The sequence below is a fragment of the Elephantulus edwardii genome, unplaced genomic scaffold (genome assembly GCF_000299155.1).
Source record: "Elephantulus edwardii isolate Elephantulus edwardi_28Jun2011 unplaced genomic scaffold, EleEdw1.0 scaffold00637, whole genome shotgun sequence".
Lineage (NCBI taxonomy): Eukaryota > Metazoa > Chordata > Mammalia > Macroscelidea > Macroscelididae > Elephantulus > Elephantulus edwardii.
Window position 1 is genome coordinate 52,582 of NW_006400387.1, and position 7,613 is coordinate 60,194.

At 34.5% G+C, this 7,613-nt stretch overlaps 1 pseudogene; it reads left to right on the plus strand.

Annotated features, from left to right (window-relative positions):
• The first annotated feature begins 4,354 nt into the window (after positions 1–4,354).
• LOC102873388 lies at positions 4,355–5,265 on the plus strand (annotated as a pseudogene).
• The last annotated feature ends 2,348 nt before the right edge of the window (positions 5,266–7,613 follow it).

Sequence of the window (7,613 nt, forward strand, 5' to 3'; positions counted from 1 at the left end):
AGTGACTGGGATAATCGGGATGGGAGTGTCAGAGACAGTGCGATTGGCACAGGACAGAGCAGAGTTTAGGGCTGTTGTACATAGGGCCGCTATGAGTCGCAAGCGACTCCACGGCACGTAACAACAAACAATAACAATGTGATTGATCTCCCAACAAGCTACGTGAGATAGTAGGAAGGATGTATTTCCAGTGAGGGCACAGCAGGACTTTAAACCTCAATCTTCAGTTTCCATATTGTACTCAATCCATGACTTGACTGTCCTTCACATCATTCCTCTAAACTAGATAATTACAGCTATTTGGTTAAAAGTGTCTGTGGGCTGTGCAACAGTGATGAGACAATAAAGAGAACAATATTATTCCAAGAGCCAGACATGGTTCCAGGGCTACCATAAATTAACATGCATAGCTTCAAGTATATTTTAAAGTCTTTTAAAATTGATATTGATGTCCATACAAATTCATATACATACTTTGTGTTTTACACTTTCCTTCATTCACATTGTGTTTCATACAATCATTCCCATACATTATATTTTATAACTTTAATCACCACTGATCTATCTATGCCCACTTAAAGCTGTTTTTTATTAGTATACAATAAAATTTGTTATTAAAAAGAACATTCTATATAATACAAGGCATATGGATGAGTAAATGAAACACAATATAAATGATGAACTATTATATGCAAACCAATAAAAAATAATTAAAAAAATAGAGCTAAAGCTTTGAAATCCAAGTACAAAGTAGTTCATAGAATGCAGGATATGACATACAAAACTCCCAGCCCCTGAGGAGCAGACAAGCTCTGCCTGGAGCTTAGGGCGAAAGGGGTGGTGAGTCCAAAAATAAATCCAAGGGAGTATGAGAAGATCCTCAAGAAGGCATGTGACATCCCATTTTGCTGAGCCAGTGGCAGGAAAAATGAGGCAGGAACCCTCAGGTCCACTCCACTATGCAGCCTTCATTCTGGACTCCTGTCATGACAATAATACCTAATCATCTATACCTTTTAAACAGTTCTCTCTCTCATCTGTTTCAATGCAGTATACATAATTTATCCCATCTTTCTCAGTCTCACTCCCTACCTTGAGTTTTTATTTTTGTATGGTGTGAGAAGTGAATCCTGTTTCAGTTTTCTGCATATAGATTTACAGTTTTCCAGCACTATTGAAGAGGCTGTCATTTCACCATTTGATAGATTTTGTTTCCTTGTTGACCATAGGTAGATGGGTTAATTTCTGGGTTCATGATTATATTCCATTGATATATGTATATGTCATTGTACGAGTACAATGCCATTTTAGTTATTACATCTGTGTAATAGGTTTTGAGATCAGATAGTGCTATCCTTCCCATTTCATTTTTGTTTTTCAGAAATGCTTTTCTTGCCTGGGGTCTCTTTCCTTTGCAAATAAACTTGCCAGTTGCCTTTTCGATCTCTTTGAAAAATGAATTTGGTATCTGTGTTGGGATTACATTAAACATATAGATTTCATTTGGCGGAATTGTCATTTTTACTATGTTAGTCTTCCTAACCACGAATAGGGAATATTTATACCTTCTTGAACATCATTGATTTCTGTTGCTAATGGGGAGCTCATTCAGTACAAACATAAAAGACCTTGAGCAAAGGAAAGACTTACCAAAGTGATCATGTAGGATAAGTGAAACTATCAATGCACTAATAATCAGGGAATGTGAATAGGGAACTTCCTATTCATGAACAATTATCCCAGAGGTTTTTGGTACATCATATTTTTCATTTTCATTTGTTTCAAGGGTCTTTTTGTTTTCATTTTTTCCATAACCCAATAGTGTTCTAGCAGGGTGTTATTAACCTTCTACATGAATAGTTTTATAAGCTTTATATTTTTGTCATTGATTCCTATTTTTATGATGTTGTGGTCTAAAAAGTTACTTTGTATAATTTCAATACTTTTAATTTGTTGAGACTTGCTTTGTATCCTCATATATGATCAATTTAGGAGAATGTATTATGTGAACTGAAAAAATAAGTGAATTGAGTTCTACTTGGGTGCAATACTCTAAATACACCCACAAGCTCTAGTTGGTTAATAGTATAGTTTAGATCTTCTGCAACTTTGTTTAGTTTCTTCCAACTTCATCTATCCTTTGGTGAAAGTGCTCTGATTAAAGACTCTTACCACTATTGTGGTGCTGTCTATTTCTTTAAGTCTTTTTCTTTTAAATTTAAATACATTTTAAAATTAATTTTAATGAACATTTACAGAGACTTCGGGTTTCCAGTCATTCATTGTTGCACTTTTCTCCCTACCGACCCCCTTCCCCCCAATTCACTCTTCTCCTTGAAAAGAAAAGAGAAATTCTTTCATTGTTATGCGATCCCTCCCCCCAAGCCCACTTCACTATGCAGCCTTCACTCTAGACTTCTGTAGTGACAAGACTACTCATTCATATGTCCATTTTAAACAGTTCTCTCCTTCTTCTGTTTCAATGCAATATGCATCATTCCTCCCCTTCTTTTTTGTCTTCCCTCAGCCCTTATGTCAGTCCTGTTTTACAACTGTAGCCCTATGCAATATTTGTCCTTTTGTGACTGAGATATTTAACTCAGCCTAATGTCCTCCAGGATCATCCATTTTGCATAATATTTCATGAGTTCCTTGTTTTCAATGCAGCATAGTATTACATTGTGTGAATATACCAGAACTTCTCTATCCGTTCGTTTGTTGATGGGCACTTGGGTAGTTTCCAGCTCTTTGCTATTGTGAACAAAGGCACAATAAACATGGGTGTGCATATATCAGGTTGGGTGGCAGTTATGGTTTCTTTAGGGTAAATTCCCAGTACTGGAATTGCTGGGTCAAATGGTATTTTTATTTGCAATGTTTTGAGGAAGTGCCATACAGCCTTCCATAGTGGTTGAACCATTTTACACTCCCACTAATAGTGGATATGGGTTCCAGTTTCTCCACAACCTCACCAGCATTTGATGTTTTCTGTATTTCTTTAAGTCTTCTAACCATTGTTTTATGTATTTTTCAGGTATATCATTTAGTGCATAGATGCTGACCAAGATTATGTCTTCTTGATCTATTATATCTTTAATCACTATGTAGTGCCCTTTCCTTGTCTTTTTTTAGGTGGTTTTCATTCTAAAGTCTATTTTATCAGAGTGCAGTATTGCTATTCCTGGTTTTTTGTGGATGCTATTTTTTCTTTTCCCCCATCCTTTGATTTTTAGTCTATCTTTTCTCTTGGTTCTCAGATATATCTCTTGTAGACAACATATTGATAGTCTGCTCTCTCTCTCTCTCTTTTGTAATCCATTCGGCTACTCTTTTTCTCTTAATTAGTGTGTTTAAGCTATTCGCATTAACTGTGAGTATTAACAGGCAAATTTTATTGCTGCCATTTTGCTTTATTTCTTTTTCTGTTATTTTTTATTATTTCCCCTTTTCCTTGATGTCTGTGTGAAGGACTTCCCTTATAATTTCTTGTAGAGTTAGTCTTACTTTCACAAATTTCTTAGGTTCTTGATTTTCTACACATGACCTATTTTTTCCTTCATACTTACTGGACAGTTTTGCTGAGTACAGTAATCTTATCTGGCAATTGTTTTATTGCAGCCCCTTGTAGATGCCATCCCATTGTCTTCTTGCTCAATGGTTTCTGCTGAGATATCAGAGCTTAATCTAACTTGTTTTCCTTTATGTTACTCTTCACTTTTCTCTTGCTGCTTTAAGTTATCCTCATCTTTGATTTTGGAAAATGTGACTATGATATGTCCTGGTGTTTTTCTTTTGGGGTCTAACCTGTCAGGGTTTGCTGAGCTTCTTAAATATGAATTTCTTCATTTTTCATGATACCTGGGAAATTTCCTTCTACTATATTTCCCACATGTTTCTAAGTTGCCTTCCCTGCCCTCCTCTTGTCCTGGAATTCCAACCATACTTATATTGTTCCTTTTGATGTTATCACACATGATTCTAATGTGGGTTTTTTTTTTGTTATGTTTTGGGTTTTTTTTTGCCTCTCCAGCATGTTGGACTTTTCTGCCATTTTGGTCTTGATATTCTAGATTTCATTTTTGTGCATTTCTGTTATTTCCACAACTGTGTAGACTGTACTATCTCTGCCTTGTGATGACTTTTAAAGTTCTTGTATCTTGTTATCTATGGTTTTAATTTTTTCTTCCCTAATTTGCAGTTTTTTTAGTAGTTATTAATATACCTTTGTGTTGATATATTTCTTCTAGCTCCCTGTTAGGTATTAACTTTCTTTGTGGCTTCAGTTCTTTCTTCCATCATTTGTCTGTGATTGTTTAGTCTATTTTCCTCATTACGGTGATTGATAAAATTGGGTATGTCAGAAGAAAACAGGACTCTGCTGAAAGAATGTGTTCTAACAGGATTTACAGATCATCCATGGCTTCAGGAGGTCCCCCTCTTTTTGGTGTTCCTGGGATATATCCTGTCACTGTAGTAGGGAATCTGGAACTGACAGGTCTTATTATAAAGATTCCACATTTGCACACACTTATTTCCTATTTCTTGGCAGTTTAGCCTTTGTAGATGCTTGTACTTCACCTCTTTGACCCCTAGGATGGTGGTCAATTTTTGAGACAGAACTACAATGATATCCTTGGCTGAGTGTATCATCCAGTTTTAATGTTTTTGCTTCCAGTGCAACTACAGTGTGTATCCTCCACATAATAGCCTGTGTTCACTATGTTACCATATGTAATCCCTTGTTATATCCAGTGGTGATGTCCAACAGACACTGCACGTAGTTGATAAGTATCTCATATGCTATTGGTTTTCTGCATTCCTTGGTTCGTGTGGGTTTTTTACTGAAATTAATTTCCTGCAGGTCTAATATAATCCAATATTTCTATCGTGAAATACAACTATTCAAAATCACATGCATTGATTCATCTTTTAATATGCTGATAATATTTCTATTTGGTGCATTTATACAAGTATCTACTTTAATGACCATTATGATATCTTATATGATCTTTGACATTCTGGAAAAAATTCAGATGTGGGAGGAAGGAAAGTCTTCTTCACGTGCAGTGCCCATCTGCTCTCTGTCCCCTCATACTATGGCACTTGCATCTTATGTATGTATGCTCTGCATCTGGTCTAGCTGAAAACCAGGCCATGATGTATTCTGTGTTTTACACAATTGCAGTTCCTCTGATCGACCCCTTTATTTATAGATTGAGGAATAAGGGGGTTACAGGTGCTCTGAAGAAAGCTGCAAAGAAGTAAACAAAACTTAGGGGGAAATGTGAATGGTGTCTCTTGGAAGAGTAACACAATGGGAAGGAATCTGGCTTCCTACAATGTCAACTTGATGTGGGTCCTTTTGAAGAGTTCTGCTATTATCCATAACTGGCTGATTTAGCAACATTGTATTGTTTTACTGTCTGAACATTAAGGGTTTAAAAAAAATTGCTATCTAGAAAATATCTTCTCCCATATTACATGTAATAATTGACAATAATTAATACTGTAAATAACATTTATAGACCTCATTTCAGATCCTAGGCCATTTTCTTATACCTGTGAGGTTGTAAGTGTCTGTGATGTTTTCTGTATACTTGATTCTGATAAAATGGGGAAAAAATCATGCTTGGCAGAATATGTCCCTGAAATTAAAGTTCACAAAAATTATGACATCTAAAAATATTGGTTTCTCTTAAAAACAATTATGTTTTAAAAGAAAATTAGTTTGAAATAAATAATGAAGCATCAAAGTATAGAAATCCCTCATATCTAGACATCCACATAACATTTTAATATAGGACATTCTATGATGTGCTTGAGCTATCTCCGTGGAAGAAAGATGATAATTCTTCTCATGCTATTTATTGCCTCTGAAAACTTGCTGGAGTGTCAGCTATGGATCAGTTCTGACTTGATGGTTCACAACAACATGAACAGGAAATTATTGTTTATTGTTTTGGGTGCTACTAAGTGAATTTTAATTTATGTGACCCCCATATGAAAAAAAAATAAAATTTCCCCATAGAGTTTTCTTGGATGCATTTTTTTAAGGAGGGGAAATGCAATATATCTTTTTTTTTCCTTCAGTGCAGTATACACAATTTATCGGATGTATTCTTTATGAAAACAGATTGCCATATATTTAGTCCACTGATAGACTGGGTAAAAGTGAATCATATCTTTTGAATTAGCGTTAAGGGCTTAACAGTTTTCTCTAATAGGGCTCCTTTCTCACGACATAACCTCCGTAAATATTAAAGGTTTCTTTCACTCTATTTAAAGAAATTGTATTTGCAATAATAAGCTTGGACAAATGTTTGTGTAGAGATTGCATTATTATACTACAAGGAACAGCTAGGCAGACTCAAGGATTATGAGTCCAATTAAGTGTAAATGGATGTAGGTGCAACTGGGGGAATGGGTATCTTGTAGTTTCAGCCACAAAGAAACCAGATTCTTGTGGTTTCAGCCACAAATTTACTTCTAAATAGTGAGAAAACTACACTAAATAGCATTAATATATATTACTATTAATATGGAGGGAGCTCTGATGGTTTAGTGCCAAGAAACTGTGCTGTAGTCTCAAAGGCAGCTCAGTTCAAATCCACCAGCCACTCTGAGGGAGAAGGATGGACAATTTCATCTCTTGTAATTAACTCCTTCTGAAAATTTCTTGAAGGGTCAGCTATGGGTTGGTTCTGACTTGACAGTACACAACAACAACAACATTAATAAATTAGCAGAACTGAACTGATATAACTTCTCTTTTGCTAAAACAAAACTTCATTCTGATAGTAATCTGTTTGTCCAATTATTATGCTTAAGAAAGAAACATTTAATATAAATAATGAATGAAATTAAAGTTTTGGAGTAGTAGTAAAAACACACCTTACTGAAGTATTTTATAATTATTTTGTTGTTCCATCAAATGCATTGAAACACTTACCTAAAATATTTACTGAAAAGGTTTACATATGTATAAAAATATAATTATATTGATTATTTAATTTATGAATATAAATGAAAAGGTCAAATATTTGCAACAGTTTTATTCTGATTGATCCCCACTGACTAATGATTTTCATAAAATTACACAAAATGCATTATATCTTAAAAATATTATGGACTTCTTCCAGGAGTTTCTGATTAATTGAACAATCTTAGTGTTCAACAACAAATTATGTGTTAGTTTTTATTTTTGCTATCACAAGTTATTTTTACGAGGATTGAATTTCTGTAATTTGCTTAGATGGTCTTTAAAATATAAATTACTATTAAATTTTTTATAAAAAGAAACTTATTTCCACAAAAAATATATCTACATGTTTCAGTTTAAGTGTGTGTCACTACATACACTTTCTCATATCTATATTGCTTTAAAACAAAATTAATAAAGCTTCATTGGATTATCAAACCAACAACTAAGGACTTCTCTAGCTTAATCATTGTTGTTATTTTTGTTGTTACATGCTTTCAAGTCACTTGTGACACGTAGCCACTCTATGTATAACAGCTCTGAACCCTGCTCTATCTTGAGCCAATATAATTGTTTCTGACACATCTACCTCCATTACCACAGTCACTGAGTCAATCCATATCATCCTGGGTCT